Raw genomic sequence first — 20,164 nt, 5'->3', positions numbered from 1 at the left:
CAGAATTGCTAACGCCCCCCCCCCATGGTGATTCTAGTCTATGAGTTATTGCCTGGACATGGAATTGCTAACGTCCCCCCATGGTGATTCTAGACTTTGAGGTATGGACCTGGAAATTGCATGTGACATCCTTTTAATGTAGTGATGATTTGTATAAAGTTATTTGAAAATCACTTTATTAGTAACAAAGATGTGGCCCAGACACAGAATTGCTAACGCCCCCCCCCCATGGTGATTCTAGTCTTTGAGGTATGGACCTGGAAATTGCGCGCGACACATCCTTTTAATGTAGTGATGATTTGTATAAAGCTATTTGAAAATCGCTTTATTGGTTACCAAGTTATGGCCCGGACACGGAATTGCTAACGGACGAGTAACAAAGATGTGGCCCGGAAACAGAATTGCTAACGCCCCCCCCCCTGGTGATTCTAGTCTTTGAGGTATGGACCTGGAAATTGCGCGTGACACATCCTTTTGGACACGGAATTGCTAACAGACGAGTAACAAAGATGTGGCCAGGACACAGAATTGCTAACGCCCCCCATTGGTGATTCTAGTCTTTGATTTATGGCCTGGACATGGAATTGCTAACGTCCCCCCATTGCTAACGGACGAGTAACAAAGATGTGGCCAGGACACAGAATTGCTAACGCCCCCCATTGGTGATTCTAGTCTTTGAGTTATGGCCTGGACATGGAATTGCTAACGTCCCCCCATGGTGATTCTAGACTTTGAGGTATGGACCTGGAAATTGCATGTGACATCCTTTTAATGTAGTGATGATTTGTATAAAGTTATTTGAAAATCACTTTATTAGTAACAAAGATGTGGCCCAGACACAGAATTGCTAACGCCCCCCCCATGGTGATTCTAGTCTTTGAGGTATGGACCTGGAAATTGCGCGCGACACATCCTTTTAATGTTATGATGCTTTGTATAAAGTTATTTGAAAATGACTTTATTAGTGACCAGTTGTGGCCCGGACACGGATTTGCTAACGCACCCCCATGGTGATTCTAGTCTTTGAGGTATGGACCTGGAAATTGCGCGCGACACATCCTTTTAATGTAGTGATGATTTGTATAAAGTTATTTGAAAATCGCTTTATTAGTAACCAAGTTATGGCCCGGAAACAGAATTGCTAATGCCCCCCCATGGTGATTCTAGTCTTTGAGGTATGGACCTGGAAATTGCGCGTCACATCCTTTTAATGTAATGATGCTTTGTATAAAGTTATTTGAAAATGACTTTATTAGTGACAAAGTTGTAACGCCCCCCCCATGGTGATTCTAGTCTTTGAGGTATGGACCTGGAAATTGCGCGCGACACATCCTTTTAATGTAATGATGCTTTGTATAAAGTTATTTGAAAATGACTTTATTAGTGACAAAGTTGTAACCCCCCCCCCCCATGGTGATTCTAGTCTTTGAGGTATGGACCTGGAAATTGCGCGCGACACATCCTTTTAATGTAATGATGCTTTGTATAAAGTTATTTGAAAATGACTTTATTAGAGACAAAGTTGTAACGCCCCCCCCCCCCCATGGTGATTCTAGTCTTTGAGGTGTGGACCTGGAAATTGCGCGCGACACATCCTTTTAAAGTAATGATGCTTTGAATAAAGTTATTTGAAAATGACTTTATTATTTACAAAGTTGTGGCCCGGACACGGAATTGCTAACGCACCCCCATGGTGATTCTAGTCTTTAAGGTATGGACCTGGAAATTGCGCGCGACACATCCTTTTAATGTAGTGATGATTTGTATAAAGTTATTTGAAAATCGCTTTATTAGTTACCAAGTTATGGCCCGGACACGGAATTGCTAACGGACGGACAGACGGACAGACAGACGGACAGACGATGGAGGCCATAACATAATACGACCCTTCGGGCGTATAAAAAGTTGATCTTGCCTTTATGTGTCAAATACATATTGCAAGTTATATTAAATTGCCTCTGAGCAAAAAAAACAACAATCATACTAAATGACAGCCAACACTCTTTATATCCTCATATTCAGCATTCCATTGTGAATAAACACTTTGTGTATCTTTCACCTTAGAGGTAGGGACATGGGTCTTGCACACGACACATTGTCTTGGTATGTTGAAAACATATGGCATTTTCATTTTAAAATCTGTCCATATAAGAGAAAGTCACAGCGCGGACACGACAGCCTATAATTTCCTTCAGGTTGCCATGGCAACCAGAGTTCTGCAAGGAATTAAATTTTTTTAACAATTTTGAAAAAGCACCAACCAAGGATCATTCTTGGTTTCATCAAAATTGCCCAAGCGGTTTAGGAGAAGATGATTGTAACCAATTGTTGACACTTTTCCTTTAGGTTGCCATGTCAACCAGAGTTCTAAATGGAATTAATTTCTTTGAACAATTTTGAAAAAGCACCAATCAAGGATCATTCCTATGAAGTTTCATCAAAATTGTCAAAGCGGTTTAGGAGAAGAAGATGATTATAACCAATTGTTGACATTTTCCTTTAGGTTGCCATGGCAACCGGGCCAAACAAAATTATGTGAACAAATTTAAGAGAGGTCCATGCAAGGACACTTCAAACCAAATTTGCTGAAGATCTATCAAGGGGTTCATGCGAAGAAAATGTTATGTTTTTTTACTAATTTTAGCTCTGGTGGCCCTTAAAAGGGGCCAAACAAAATTATTTGAAAGACCTGACAGAGGCCCATGCTAGGATGCTTCAGACTTGAAGATCCATCAAGCAGTTAATAAGATCAAGTTGTTTAAAGGTTTTTCTATTTTTTGCTCTGGTGACCCCTAAAAGGGGCCAAACAAAACCATTTGAACAAAGTTGAGAAAGGACCATGTAAGGATGCTACATATCAAGTATGGAGTCATTCTGACCTTTACTTTCAGAGGAAAAGATGTTCAGTGACAAGACAATGTAAAAACAAATGACCCCTGAGCAAGGCCAATTTGACCCCGGGACAATAATTTGAATACCTTTGGTGTAGGTCTTCTAGGTAACACTATATACCAAATATGAAAGCTCTAGGTCTTATATTTTGGAGAAGAGGATTTTTAAAGTTTTATTATATAAGACTATATAAAAACAAATAACTTTCAGGGCGGGGCCAATTTTGACCCTGTGGCAATAATTTGAACAACTTTGATAGAGGTCCACAAGATGATGTTGTATACCAAATATCTATTCTCCTGGCCTTACGGTTCTGGAGAAGAATATTTTTAAAGATTTACTATATAACACTACGTAAAAACAAGGACCCCCTAGGCGGGGTCAATTTTGACCCTGTGGCAATAATTTGAACAAATCTGGTAGAGGTCCACTAGATGATGCTGTATACCAAATATCTAAGCCCTGGGCCTTACAGTTTCGGAGAAGATTTTTAAAGATTTACTATATAACACTATGTAATGAAACTAGTGACCCCTGGGGCGGGGCCATTTTTGACCCCAGGAGAATTTTCAAGGTTCTAGGCCTTGTGGTTTTTGAGAAGAAGATTTTTAAAGTTTTCCCTATGTAAGTCTATGTAAAACAAGTGACCCCCGGGGCAGGGCCATTTTTGACCCCAGGGGGATAGTTTTAACAATTTTGGTAGAGGGCCACTAGATGATGCTATATACCAAATATTAAGGCTCTAGGCCTTGTGGTTTTGAAAAATAAGATTTTTAAAGTTTTTCCTTTCCGTTGCCATGGCAACCAGAGTTCTGCATGGAATTCCATTCTTTGAACAATTTTCAAAGGGGACCACCCAAGGAACATTCCTGTAAAGTTTGGAAGAAATTGGCTAAGCGGTTTATGAGGAGATGTCGTTTAAAGTAAAAGTTTACGGACGGACGGACGACAGACGGTGATCACAAAAACATTTACTTATTAATTATTATAGCACTGCGCATAGTAATATACTTTTCATTTTTTCATTCCCCCCCCTTCCCCCCCCCCCTGGGAATATATGGCATACACAAACCAAACTTATACTCTCAATTGTTTCAAATGAACATTATTATTTATTAACTATTTTGATTCAATTAGCATTCACATTTAGTCAAGTCACCATGATTTGCATTTGAATTTTTGCTATTTGTAACATTAGACATACCTTATATACTTCATTTGTACCAAAATTAAACAAATAACGATCTGTATTATAAGATAGCACAATTTGAAAAAAAGAAAAAAAAAAACTTTTATTACTTAATTAATTGCTTAAACAATAAACATACATTTTTCCATCCTTTTTTATGAAATTTAAAAGCCATTGCATTACTCTTCATATTGACAAACAAGAAATAAAAATAGTTCATGTATGTAATCATCTATTTTATTTAATTTAAACAATCATTTGATATCATTATAATTTAGTTCTTACAAATCATGTAAGTAATTTCACTTTCAATAAATTGAGAGTTAATAAACAGTCACAAGACAAATTCCTTTTATTGGATCTTCAATGTCAGATGGAAAGCTATTATTAAGGACCCAAGTGATGTTTGTTCCTGCATCTGAACTGCCTAATTGCAGCCAATTTTGCATTGAATGTTACATATTTGGGTTAATTAAGGGCTATAATCCCTGTCCCGACAATTTTGAAGATAGAACTTAACAAAGTTATTGACTGGCTAAAAGAAAAATATAAATTGAGGAATATAGGCAATGTAATCTTTACAGATATACAAAAATGATTCGCAGATACATATTTAGACTTATCGACATTTTACTTAATATCAAAAGGTTCTTACAAATTATTTATAATATTATTCTTCATATACATACACATTATTTAGTAAACAGTACTGTTTCAACAATTCAAACAAATACATAGTTACAAATGAAATGTTGCTGTATTATGGCAAACACTTGGTGTTCTATCAGTACTTTAACTGAACTGGAACCTCAGATCAGCCCATAAAGAAATGGAGTCTAGTAACTTCCCACTCGCCTGCCTCTTGGAACAACTGGGCCATGATTTTACCAGTTACCAGTAAGTGTTCTTTTAGACCATCATGTTGGTCAAAAATGTAATCAGACAAATCAAGACTGTCCGTAACTGGAAATCGGACCTGTTTCAATACATAGGCCACACTTTTTTTATCCAACTCCTTCCAAATGATGGGTAGTGACATGGACATTCCTCAATCTAACTTCTGCAGTGACTTCATTCATTCCTTTAGTCAAATACGGACAGTGTGAGCTGTTGAGATAGACAGCTCCTGTGACATCACATTTTATTGTGAAGAATGTCCAGCATAGATGGCTTGTCATCTAATGTAGCTAATATGTCCGCCCGGTCAGCTCAATCGGTAGAGCGTTGGACTCTGAATTGGACATCCCGGGTTCGATTCCCGGGCGGACCAGGTGACCTCTGTTGTGATTGGTTATGAAATCCTTTCTACGACCATTCGCACTGTACCACTGCACCTGGCATGTACAGAAGCTGTCAGTTCCTTGCAGAGGTGAAGGCACCTAGTACTGGTTCTGCCCAGGATAGGTGTGGGTGGTTGAACCGTCACTCTGGGACCCTTCAATGTGCTCACGCCGGGACCCGGAGTATAAACTACTAACACCACCACCTGGCAGCCTGCTCTGAAGCTTGTCCATAGCCCCATATGTGTGGCCAGTCATCCATTATCCCCATTTTAATGATAATCTGAAAATAATCCCAAGCACATTTATATGCATATTTATTATATCATATCCGCTTCTATACACTTATCTTCTCTAGGATGTTCAAACAGGCTTGATGTGACAATACAAAATGTGAAGACAAATCAACAGTGAGATACAACAAGTATATTGAATTTTCTGTCTGATTTAAAATGATTTGTAATATAAACAGGACAGGTGAAACTTCCTATTCGACAAATATCTTTTTTTTATTGTCATTTCCAAGCATTTTTTATGATAAGATTATTTAATATTTCACAACTTAAATACTATCAGGAAGTCATAAGATTAACCATCTATATATATATAATAAATCATATATATATATATATTTAATATATAAAAACAAGTCATTATACAATTGATATACACAAATTAAAAAGGTATTTATACTTCTGAAACACTGTTGCACAAGCCACTGGGCACAAAGAGGTTGATGAAGGTTTTCCTGATGCCCTTTGAGGTTTCCCACAATAATGAGAAAGATGACCTCTGAGAGAGATGGTGGTTATTTCCTGAAACATTAAATTTATACATGTTGTATATAATTTAAAAAAGGACACTTGACAATATACAGAATGCTGTACATAAAATTCATAAGTCCTATAAATAAATGCTTTTGAAAAATTCCAGAACATATAAACAGCAAAACCCAAAACCTCTTGATTTTGTTCTCAATTGGCTAACAGAGGAAGTATTTTTTTTTCAAGAATCCATGAAAACCAGTGATATAAAACTGCTGACAAAAAATTAGATCATGCATTTTTCTTTAACTGTTAGTAATAGTTTAACCCACAAAACATTGGCTTTCAAACGAAAATATGCAAATCTGCGATATGATCTATGTCAGCAGTCTTTTATCATTGGTTTGCAGATACTATTAAACCCAAAAATTTGCTCTTTCCAAGACAAAAAAATAAAAAAGTTGTAAAAACGGTAAATTTGTGAGAGTGCATGCAGCTTTAATAATAATTAATATATTCTTGTAATGAAGCTGTTATGTGCTAAAAATAGAACCCAATGAAAAATAAGCATATCCTAATAAGCCTAGCTTTAATATTATGAAGTATTTACTGAATCAAATAGACATATATAGGCAAATGACTGAAAAGCTACCATAATTAAAGCTGCACTATCACAGATTAAACATTTCGACAACTTTTTAATTTTTGTCTTGGAACAAGCCAATTTTCGCTACAATCCATGGAAACCAGTTAATAAGACTGCTGACAAAAAATTAGATCGCGGATTTTTATATTTAAGTTCATAAATTGATGTTTTATGCATTTTTCTTAAACCGTTAGTAAGGTTTTAAGCTCTAAAACATTTTCGAAAATATGAAAATCTAAGATCTGTTTTTTTATCAACAATCTTACATCAATGGGTTCCAGATATTTACGCAAAAATTTGCTCTTTCCAAGACAAAAATAAAAAAGTTGTAAAAATGGTAAATCTGTGAGAATGCAGCGTTAAGAGTATTTTTTAAACTTATAATGAAAGTCATTTGCATTTATTTTACATAAGCACGAAAACTAATGTGTTATTTATTCTGAACTCCTTTATAAAAATGTAGGACAAAACATCCCATGTCATTTTTGACTAAGGGGACAAAACACGTCCAACCCATTTAGACAGGGTTGACAAAACAACCCAGATCATTTTGACATGGTGGACAAAATAACCAGGAAAATATTGGCAGTTCAAAAGTTAAGACCCCCCTCCCATCCTACCAACACTTGAAAGATTAAAACTAATTGGCCATTATCAAGATGTGTTTTATTACCCCCAATAAACACCCTTTTTCACTTAATTTATTAGGTTTAGAAATGTTACTATGGAGATCTTTATCACAGCATAAGGAAGACACAGTGACTTTAATCATAAGGATTTGCTACAAAGCTACAGTACAATATTAAGTTCAGCATTATGATAATCCTTACTTCAAAACACTCTTCATAAAAAGGTGTTCAAGGCCAAAATCTAATATTCATATTCATTACAGGCTGCTTTGCATGACAATTATTAATTTCAGATATTTGCTTTAAGCAATTTATTTTTAATTATAAAAACACTTTCTCATAGTTTTCAGTTTTCATCTTCTTTTTGATATTGACATGTTAATATTAAAGCGGCCTCATGTGTTTTTAATATTTATGTTAGTCTTATATTAAAGCTGCAACCTCACAGATTGAACGTTTTGACAACTTTTTTTAAAAATTTTGTCTTCGAACAAGCGAATTTTTGCGTAAATATCTGCAAACCAGCGATAAAAGACTGCTGACAAAATATCAGATTGCAGCTTTTCATACTTCCATCCAAAATTGATGTTTTATGCATTTTTCTTAAACTGTTAGTAGCAGTTTAAGCTGTAAAACATTAAATTTGGAATGGAAATATCAAAATCTGAAATCTAATCTTTAGTCAGCAGTCTTTTATCACATAAGCAGGTATTTACGCAAAGAAATTCTAATACATAAAGTTTAAACAAAAAATAAAAAAGCTGGAAATCAATACATACACAAGTTGACTAACATATATTTTGAATAATAAACCTTAAATTACTTTCCAAAGAATGCATTTAAGGAAAAGTTACTTACTGAAAACAAGACTGTAACAATGCATGTATTTTAAAGTGAAAACGCATATATATTATGTATTTTAAAAATGTAATCCTTTATACTTTTTACTCTTTCTGTTTTTAAAAAGGATGTAACCCTAACCAAATCATTTTATTTTTGGCCCTACTATAACACAATCAAGAATTTAGCCCCACATTCCAGAATGCAGGGCTTAAATTGTGTTATCATTTTGATCACTGACATGACATCATTGACAAAATAAGGATTCAAAAATCTTTGTTTCCGCCCAACTGACCCTATTTTCATCCTTCTGATCCTTTTTTGTTTTTGGTGTTTTGATCAATATGTGCTTTTTTAGTAAAGACCTTAATAATTCCCTGATATAGGTCAGTTTGCCAAAGAAACATGGTCCTAAAAAAAACAACAGTTACCGTATGCCTACCTTTTTTGATATTTAAATGGAAACTATGAATACTTTTTTTTGGCCTAAGCAACAATTTTTGTTTGAAGCCAGATGTGCATACTGTGTATTTTTTTTACTTAATTACATTGTATTGTCTGCGAATTACCAATATCAAATCCATTGTCCTATTTAACAGGATAATGGTTTTGATATTGGTCCCATGTATTATCATTATAAAAAGTGTAGGAATTTTATTCAAGACCATTTGCAAGATGTGTCATGTTTGGTGTCAATATTATGCTTGAATTATCATATTTTATATTTGTCATTGTTAGATATTTAATTTGTATAAAAAAATGAGCAATAATAAAACCTCTAAAGTTTTTTCCTCAGTTGGTAAAAATTACACCTGTTGTTGGGTTAATAAAAGTCTGCTTGCCTATGGCTCCATTATGGCTTGACCCTGTCACACCCCCTAGTGTGACTGATACATATTTGTGAGGCCAAAGGGGGATCTATCTTCATTGAATGTCAGTATTTATTTTAGCTCCACCCCTTTTTACTTGACCTGGCATCGCCCCTTTCACTGAACCTGACATCTGATTGGCTGAATGAATATGCCTTTTAAAGGTTTCCTTATGACTGACCGCCCCCACCCCCCACAGAGAAAGACTGGTCATTTGAGACAATCACTATCATATTTTGAAAAGGCGGCTATATGCATGACTATGAATTGGCTTGTAATTGATTTAAGATAATGATCATTATCTGCAGTTATGCACTTAAATTCATAAAAAATTCATGTTCCTTATACTATGAAAATTTTGGAAGAAATACATGACTGTCAATTTAGAATTGAACTTAATTTCCATGTAAATATACTTAAATTGTATAACATGTCGAAGGCAAAATGTAGATTTTCACAGACTGATACAAAAATTTTGCTAAAAGGCATGTTCATTTTTTCAAGATAATGACATTAATAGAAGGTTTCTACTTTGTGTAAGGTTTTCTGAATTTAAACATTTTTTTTTGTCTTCAAGTCTCTTAACATTACCAAATAAAAAGAACTGTCCTCCAGTTTGTATTATGTAGAATAAGATGTAATTTGGAAGTAACTGTAATTTGTTACAAAGATGGTTTAACCAAAACTTAATGAAAATCCCACATTGATTTCGTGCATTTATATATATATATATATATATATATATATATATATATATATATATATATATATATATATATATATATATATATTAATACATATAGCCCGGAATTATAGCTATTCTAGTTTTTCCGACCTAATCCTCCGGTACAAACAAAATTAAACCGTTGTAATATACACACATTACTTCGGAAACAATAGAGTCATTGGACTGTCAATAGCTCGAAATTCACATTTTATTTGTTACTTCCGGGCTATATGTATTAACATAACAGGGTTTTCCCATGCTGGTACAAATAAAAGGCGAATTTCGAGCTATTGAAATTCGTGTAACAGTCCAATGACTCTATTGTTTCCTACGTATAATTCTGGGCTACAACTATTAAGAGCATATACTATCACACTCATCTGATATATTGGGGATTAAATTTATGTACCAGTACATTATCTTACAGAATGATAGTGATAGTCATTATCAAATTATTATCCTGATTAATAAGTAAGTTGTTGAGTGAAAAACTATTTTTAAATTGAGACAATAAGGTGGATGACATGTTAAGTTATTGAAAGCTTTGAAGATTTTATTAAAGTTATAAGTTGTCTCAATTTATGATTTCGAAAACCATTCAATTGGCAGGCCTAAGCATCATGAGCCACTCACAGACTTTGATGGAATTGGTAAAAGACAAAAAATAAATATTTACTTTCTTAGTGTTGCAATGCAAAAGATACTAGGCCTACTTTCTATCGAGTAAAACATTCTTAATATATAAAGCTTTTTTCCATTTGCCAAATAATGGAAAATTATTTGAACTTGATTTTGAAAAATAATTATTTTTTATCCTGACTATATAATCATTTAGTCTTTAAAAACAGACTCTCTTCCTTTTAAACTCTAAAATATCTTTAAAAATAAAATAAAATACATTTAAACCCATTAAGATTTAATTAATTATTTAAACAGGCCAGTCTGCACTGCCTTTTCAGTAAGGATTTTAGTCAAAATCATATCTTCGTAAGAACAAGACAGTACACCATAGGTAATTATGACCCCCCCCCCCCCCAATAATTATGCATATTATGCATATTTGTATACATGTATTAGCTAGACATTATACAACGATAAGTGTATTGTATATATTAGTGAGCAAATAAATGCATTAATAAAATAAATAAATACAGATTTATACTGGTAAATAGATTTATAAATATAAATATTTTAGGAAAGATAAACATTAGATAAAAAATATTATCAAAGCCTTTTTAGCCATATTGTATTGGCTGGTGGGGTTACTCAAAATTACCGTGCATGGTCCGCTTACAACCAATTAAATATTTTCAATAGCTCTGAGAATGATTCATACAATCTTTGATATGATGTCAGTTTTTTTTTACATGGCATGGCTTGACTTGATCAATATAAATTTTATATTATATGACTTGCACAATTCACATGACTTTTCATATATATCCTTTAAGTTTTGTGTGATAATAGATCTTTGATCTAAATTTGTGATTCAAAACTTAAAGATACATATATATATATATTTACTGCTTCGGAATCACACTTTACACACAAGACATGTTAAAATAGATTATTGTACTCACTGTTTTTTAATTTAAGTTTATTCATCAAACTCTGTCACTCTAGCTGTCTCTGTATTATCAGCATCACACATCAACTAAAAAAAAATAATAATAAGAATTATAACAAGAAAGGTTCAAGTAGTTAAAAAATATATGGGCTGTCATTGGACATATAATATAACAATTTACCATGATTCCATGAAATATTTTTACAAACTAGCAAACCTGAACTCTTTAGTAATTTTTTACATCTTTGTGAGATTTTGCATAAAGCATCTATCTAATTCTTTGTTAATTTACCACATTAAAATTAAAATATATTGATTAACTGTACTTTTATTTATTTTATAAATATCTTATATGTTGTGCACCAGTCAATTGTAACCCTGGCGCCCCCCAGGTCCAGGGAATAGCGGGGACTTTGACTTTCGGTCCAGCCAACCCTGGGTCTAATCCCCTCCCCTGCGGGAACGAACTGATGGTAAAACCCCGGCCAAATGCCCCTGCACACCAGAGACTCTATATAAGGCCCAATCTCGGCTAAATTTGGCTCAAAGACAAAACCACTGCGGTCACCCGGCCCTGCGTGGCCACATAGAAAGTAAAAACACGGCCAATTCCCGACTATTCCCAGTATACCCCCGGACCGGGGGGGGGGGGGGGTGGCGTGGTTAGTAACCGTTACAATTGACTGGTGCATTGGTACAATTGACTGGTGCATTGGTTATAATAACTGAGAGGCCTCAAAGATGCTCACATGACTGTGACCTTTTAGCAGATTAGAACAAAGAAAGGATTTTTAAGAAATATACTCAATGAAACAGAGTAAAACTTTATTCAGGGGCTATACACCGTATGATGAAATAGCGAAAGAAGAGAAAATTGTCGAAAACTGACATGAATTTGGTATCAATGTGTACAATGCATTGAAACTAACTAACTGAAGTACCACATAGTTTACAATTAATTGATTTTTCACATTTTTTTTCCATAAAAAAGATTACTAGGTGGGTATACCTAGTATAATTAATTTTTATGTGTGATTGGCTAGTCGATGTTATCACTTAATGTTACCAAGCTAGGTATATATTAAATCAAATAAATAAATGTAAACTTTCATAGCAGTGGATACAACACTGGACTGCAATTTTGGCGACCACAGTTTGAACCCGGTCTCTGTTATTTTTTCTTTACATTTTGATATTTTTTTACCAATTATGATATCAAAAGGATAAACATTTTATTGAATAATTGTCCTGTATACTGGGACTGACCCTACTGTTTGTATAGTCCATTGGTTAAAGAAAATAGATTAAAAAAGAGAAAAAAATAATTGTAAAGTGTGTGTTTAAGGTAGCACTACCCTAATGAAAACCTCCACTTGAAATGCTTCATTTTAATGTTTTATCCTTTATTGTTAAGCACATACCTACACATCTTTTGTGGGTTCATGTGAGCAGTTCAACTTCAAAGCAACCCAGAAGCTGACATACATGCCATATCCCCCGGAGGGGGAAAAATCCCCCGGAATTTCGACCCATCCCCCGGTCTCCCGGAGGGGATGAAAATCCCCCGAAATTAAAAAAAGTGTGTTTAAAATTACGCAAAATTATCACAGGGTTTAATTATATATGCCTGTTTGCAGTTATAATGCCCTTCTTGTCTTAATTGGATTATCAACTGATGGTGTGTTTTAACAACACCAATTGGGTGACACTTAATAAGTCAGCAGGGCACATTTCATGCATTGTTTTGATTGAAACTGTCAGAATTTGCATAAGAAATGTCAATTAGACTGGTCAGATAAAAGGACGATTTTCATTGGTTAAAACTATAGGTTTTATCCAATCAGAGAGGATGTAACAAATTAAAGTGTTTAAACATGTGTCATTGTCATCAAAATGATTTATGATTTAAAGGTGACAGTACATTATTTGGTAAAGAAAAGGATTAAAATAACTAATAGACAATGCTGTTCTTTGTTATGACCCACTAATATGTTTACATACATGACATGACCTTCATCTCAAATATCGGAAAATAACAGAACTTCCAGAAGAGAAACTGAAAGTAGACAATTCGGATGAAATGACTTTTATTTATTTTAATATTATGGTGGTGATGTTTTTTATTTTTTGATGAATGCCAAAAGATGATATGTTTATGAACTTAAACAATAAATTATGCATTTGCTTTTTATCAGAAGCAAACAAATCTGACTATTTGGGAATTGAAATGAAAAATATTGATAAATCATTCCATTCTCTCTATTAGTCTGAAAGTCATCATTTATGATCATAATGAGCAGATTTTGTATCCAATTTTAGAGGAAGGTAAGCCCATTAAATTGTCTCTGAAACATATTTTTCTGTGAAGTATTCTATTTTGCAAGTGAGTGCTTTTATTATGCAATATGGCTGTGTCTCATTAAAATATAGATGAAGTGCTGGAAAAAGGGGTAGACAAGGTAAATTGGCACGTGTGTCATGCCCGTAATGCTACATGGCGATGATGAAAATTCTCTGGTATGTGACCCAAATCCCCTTAAATTCTGGACATAATCCCCTCGGGAGTCTTTCAAAATTATGGCAATTTGTTTTTGTGTACTTGCGTCTTAAAATACTTTGAAATTTTGTCAAATTAGACCTGCTAAAAAAAACCCTGAATACTACCAAAATCCCCCTGAATTTTCAGACTTTTGAACATTAATCCCCCTGAATGGTCTCAAGAAAATATGGCATGTTTGGAAGCATCTTTTTATTTTCCATTTCATTAGCTTACATTTTTCAACAGTAGTTTTATTAGAAAATAGTTATTTTCTTATACCGAAGGTAAAACATACTGTTGTTTTTTTTTGCATAATGTTCCTAAAAGTTTAAAGATATTTCATATTGATAAGGAACAGGTCATGAGTATTTTTTTAACTTGTTGATTTCGCTGTAAAATGACATTCACAAGCTAAATCTTAGTAGACCAAAGCAGGGTTAGACACTAACATTTTTCACAAGGTAGTCCCTCGGACTACTGGATCCCAAATCTGGGTAGTCCAGCAAAAACTATGGTAGTCCATAAAAATGCAAGCCTGCAACGGATTCCTTCAGTGTTTTGTGAGACTTAGCCTTCTTAGAACATTGTCAGTATAACCCTTTGATTGGTCATGATTTTTATCTGTTTCAATCTTAAAATTTCCACATTCTTCAAAACAATTTTTGGCCATTAAATTTAATTTTAAAACCAAAAAAAATGCTAAAAACTATGCTAAAATACCTCAGATTAAAAATCTAAAAACCATGCTAAAATACCCCATAATCTGTCACTTTCAGGAAAATGTTGCAATAAATCACTTGACACTAAAACACCTCGACTGAGATCGTTGCTAAGTTATGGCACAAATGACAGACATCCTACTGATAAACAATATTTGATTATTGGCATCCTACTATTCAGTATTCTTTGTTAATCTAAACAACATATCATATAATACTTAAAAAACATGATGAAATAAATTCCGAAAGTGTTATTAATTATTTTTTGTATGGGAGTAAGATAACAATTAACATGACGCTGCCTGTCACTCAAACTAGCGTCCAAATTAGGCAGGGCTTATCAGTTGCCGTTGCTATCCGCCATGACCTCCGACAATCCTCACATATCAACAGTAGTGTAATTACGCTGTTATATATATTTAACACAAATTATGTCTCATAATTGAGAGATAGTAAAGACAGTTTAAGAAATCCGAAATACTGACATTTTCCCTTTATGCCGCTAAAATTATAATTGATAACAAGGGACTGTTTAGTAGACTAATTCAATTCTCAAAATGTCTTAATGTAAACGTACATAATATACGTATATTTCCGTTTTAATAGCCTTAAAATAAGAAATATCATTATGAGAATTAGTGTACAATATTGATGATATATTGCGATTTAGTTTGATTTTGAAATTTGTCTCCTTATTGTGCGAAAAGTTTTAAAACCGAGGCATATACATTTGCATTTAAGTTTGTTTGACATATTAGTGAAAAAGACACCTCAATTTATGTGAGTTACATTTTTTTATTAAATTTAATTAAATATCTGATATATAGCTTAAGGTCACAAAAAGTATATACGTATAGATAAAACAAAATCATATTTTAAAATGACGCAAATCAAAGTAAAAACCTTTGCATGTATAATGACTATGGTCGTTTCAAAATTTCTATGCTTATTGTTAGAACAGTTTTGCATGTCATTTAAAACGGAAATTTATTCATTGAGAGAAACAATAAGGTAGTTATATAAATAATGATAATAATGCATTACACTTGTATAAAACAGGTGATTCTGAATCGAAAAAGGAAGAAAAACAGCGAAATCCATTGAGTTTTGACAATGGATCTATACAAACATCTTTTTTTGTTGATTTTCGGATAGGAAATTAATACATGTTTTGTTTCCCTTTATTTGAGTTTTAAAATAGAGACTGTTATTGTACTGTAACAAAATTCCGATGTTATTTAGAAATAAATTATTTTAAAGTCTAGACATTTTTCTACCTGAATTATACATTGCATACAATTAATAATAATGAACTTATTTAATGTTATACTTGGTTTTATTGCTACGTTTTACCATGTTCCATGCATTTTTTATCTGATTGTCATTTATAACTTTTGTATTATTATCGTCTGCTTCTGGGTATTTGTCGGAGGTCATGTGACACTGTAGGTGTAGCCTTATCGCTATCGGCGTGGTGTTAATTGTTATTGGCCCTAGCTTCAATGTATAAAATGTTACATTTTGGCGCGAAAATTAAAGCACACAACTCTGTCATCGTCTGCACTTACACTGCATTATACCTGTTTTGGCAGTATGATTAATTTATCAGCTGTTCTTCTAAAAGCCAGTTTAAAAGATTGCATAAGCCAGACATAATATTCCTTCTGTTTGCTTTAAATAAACACCGACATTTGACAATACCCTAAACCATAATAATCATGACGTATTTTCAGAAAATCTAAAAATAGTTACAACCGTCAAGTGTTTATCTGCATCGTATCTTTCATTGTTTTTGACTGAAAATGCAAGGGATTTAGAAAATCTGCCACTTGGACCCAAATCTACCTTGCTGACATTTAAGCAGAGGTGCACATGTCTGACGATTAAAACACACCATAGAGTGTGAAAATGTTTTTTTCCCTTTCTAAATAAAGACATTCTACTGACTGGTTTAAACATTAATCGAAAGGCTATACGAAATGCGCGCGAAATTCGGTTAACAGTCCATGTTGTCCGGAACTGCCCGGCCATCTTCGGCAAGCTTTACAATGAGTGTTTACCGGTGATAATCGGCTTCTTGACATCACGTTTTACGCAAGTTTAAGCGTAATAAAGATTTTATGCTCAATTAACTGATGTGATATTTACTTTCTTCTAGTAGTCCGACGGACTATTGACTTAAAATGTCTTGTAGTCCGACCATAAATCTGGTAGTCTCGGACTACCGGACTACTGTTAGTGTCGAACCCTGCCAAAGAATTGTACGTTTACGGATTTTTGTATCTTTTTTGATATGGCAAATCCTTCACATACAAATTGTTTAGTATCAAAAGTGGGTAGTTATTCCGATCGGGATTCTGGGTTAAAGCATTTAATATCTCAAAAATATCATAAAACAAGAAATATTACCAGATTATGTAATTTTATATCAGTTCCATACATAAAAATGTCATATCCTATGAATAATTATGAGTTTGACGTTTATTTTTCATTTCTTGCTGTCAAAACATAGCGATATATACATGAAGGGCACCTGCAAGGCTTCAGGGCACAATTTTTAAACAATTGGAACATTTCGGCCATGGCTGAGTTGTTACGATTGTATTTTCGAGGTCTATCTAGAAGCTTGTCAGTGGTGGCCGAGTTATTACGATTGGGTCGAGTTGTTCCGCTTGGCATAATTGTTGTCTGTGTCAGTCAACTTTTGTTTTATTGGAAAGGTAAATAATGTGTTTTAATGCAAAATAACTTTTCACTTACATGGTAAAGTATGAATATAAACCTTTATGATCAATTTAAACCATAAAATACTTCACTTAATACAATTTCAATATTTTTCAAAACACCCCCGGTTTTTGCACAAACCCGTTTAGACGTTACTGGCTAAGGTCACAAATCCGAACACTTTCTGATGTTTTTTACAATTATCTTGGAGAGTTTATGTTGTAGTAAGTTAAACTTTCGTATGAAACATCTTTGGTTCATGTGAAAACAGCTGTCAAAGTACAGATTCACGATCTCGTCAATATTATGTCGAAAATCGTTCAATTTTATGGATAGTAAATCACCCTTCAAAATACGCTATGGAGGGCACAAATACCGAACACTTGAAAAGCGAAAATACATGGTCATACAATTATAATTAAAAAGTATGCTATATTAAATAAATGGCATTTTTTAGAAAAATGCTTAACAAAACAAGATGAAACTTTGCAAGTGTGACCAAGGCAAGCCTCTGTATTTATCTAGATCATCGAATAATCGATCACGGTAAACAAATGCGTGTTTTAGCCGGTGTTCAGGATTTGTGCCCTGTTAGGAAATGTACCGTCAACCAGTAAGGATTGGAAGAATGTATTACACGTCTATAATTTTAGACTGGGGGGGGGGGGGGGGGTAGCTACAATAATGAGCAATTAGGGATACTTTTTTTTTATTATTTGACATTTCATGTGTATCCCTGTAACTGCCATAGTCTTAAAATCGTCAAAAGACCCATTGACGGTCATTTAGGTGGACTATGGGGGGGGGGGCATGGTAACAATTGACTGGTGCAACCACTGGGACACCATTTTTTATTATTTTGATATTTCTTAAAATACTCGTTGACGGCTATTTAGGCAGAGTAGCCCCACTCCTTGTCGAAGTGTGGATAAGAAGAGGACTGTTTCAAGTGAACGTTCTTAACGAGATGTCCTACTTATTGACTGTTTATATATTCAAAAATCAAGACAAAAAATTAAATGGAAAAAAATAAATGACTTACCAATGGGTGTTTGAGATATCCATTTGGCACCACTTTAGTGCCATTCATCGCTCTTCAAAGCTCCATAAAACAAAATCATTCGTCTAACACATTCCCGACATCTTAACACAGATGGTATTGATTACTGTGACATGTTGGTGTTAAACCGGTTTGAAGGTGCATTCACTCGAGTAATAAAGTCAAAGATGCACTCTTAAGTACTGCCAGATAAGGTTTACCACAATTAATAATGTTGTTTCAATATTCCTAAAAGAATGAATAAATGTCGAAAACAATGGTTCTTATGAAGGATATCGAGTTAAATTTGAAAGAAATGAGCATTACACACGGTATTTCTACCTTATGAGACTATAGTAGACCACAATAAATCTTTTAGCATTTACCAATCATTAAATATTTTTTGCGCTTTCTGCTATTAAAACACGGTTACAATCTTGTTATCAGTAATAAATATTTTCAATAAATGCATTATTTAGTATGTAGTTAAAGGTTTATCAGTCACAATTGATGTTTGTTATATATGTGTATGTATTGATTTTGAATAACAGTGTCACTAAACAAAAAATAAACAAATTTACGCAATTTCACAACCTTTTTTCCAGTTCTTCTGGATTACCCTGTATCCCCTGCCTCGAAACGAAAAGTTAACTTGGACGACATCGGTACGTTGTGGTTGTGGGGGGGGGGTCACCCCCCCCCCTTCTGGCCACTAGTGCAATTGCAAAATTAATTTTGATGCGTGAGGGATATACTTAAGCGACGATGTTAACCATTGCTTCAATATTTATGCATGCATATATGTACTTGTTGGCAGTTTGGGTGCCTCATTTCTACATCAAAAATGCTCAACCAGGTATGAGTTTATTGTATAAGTTATAGCTCGTAGTTTGTAAAATGTGGTTCTTTAGCAAATTTGTTTTAAATACGAAATAAAAGGTGTTGCTTCCAAGGTATGCATGATCAAAATATCCATAAATTATGTATGAGTCCCTTTTGCTGAGTGGTTATGCTATTTATTTGTCCATGACGTAAAAAGCGTAGGTTCACCCCTGATTAAAACAAGACTTTATTTTCATACTTTCATTGTATTTTGTTCTGCAATTTCAGTATCAAAGAGTTAACTAATTATTTCAGACACATTACCTGGAAAATGATTATTTGGTGCCAATGAGGTACGAGTCCCTTTAAGAATGACAAAGTGTTTTTACAATCAGCTAGATAACAAGTTCATTTTTTCCACATATACAAGATGATCTACAAGTAATCATCATATGTGTATTTTTGCTTCACTACTATCTTGTAGGATGACTGGCTTATATACTACTACCGGGTATGTAGTAAAGTGACAACATGGCATTAATTACCAATTAATAGCGTTTATTTTGTAATGCAAAATTCACCAGCCTTACATGTTTGTACAGTTCGATATTTTTTTCTAAAACATATACTAGTAATACTGTTTGAGGAAGGCATTGGCACATGATGCATGTTAACATTCTAAAATGCCTTGCAGCATTTTTAATGGTGTTTAGCTTGGACCAGCTCAAAACCAAATAATAGGGGTTGGAAAGTCTTTGGTTTAGGAGTTAAAAAGTCTTTAATATGGTTATTAAAATAATTCAACTAGGGGTTGAAAAGTCTTTGTTATAGGAGTTAAAAAGTCCAAACAGGTAGGGGTTGAAAAGTCTTTGAAATAGGGGTTTAAAAGTCTAAGGGTTGAAAACTGAAAAGTGTTCT

The 20,164-nt window shown here is 33.8% G+C and overlaps 1 long non-coding RNA gene across 1 annotated transcript; it reads right to left on the bottom strand.

Annotated features, from left to right (window-relative positions):
• Nucleotides 1-4,728: 4,728 nt before the first annotated feature.
• Nucleotides 4,729-18,659, bottom strand: LOC128246906 (uncharacterized). Its single transcript, XR_008263391.1, has 4 exons — nt 18,428-18,659; nt 11,417-11,490; nt 6,055-6,176; nt 4,729-5,644 (listed from the first exon to the last, which is right to left on the bottom strand). It is a non-coding gene; the product is annotated as an uncharacterized LOC128246906 (long non-coding RNA).
• Between the last annotated feature and the right edge of the window lie 1,505 nt (nt 18,660-20,164).

Source organism: Mya arenaria, chromosome 9 (assembly GCF_026914265.1).
Source record: "Mya arenaria isolate MELC-2E11 chromosome 9, ASM2691426v1".
Lineage (NCBI taxonomy): Eukaryota > Metazoa > Mollusca > Bivalvia > Myida > Myidae > Mya > Mya arenaria.
The sequence above is the reverse complement of the archived record's forward strand: the minus strand, read 5'-3'. Positions and strand labels throughout refer to the sequence as shown.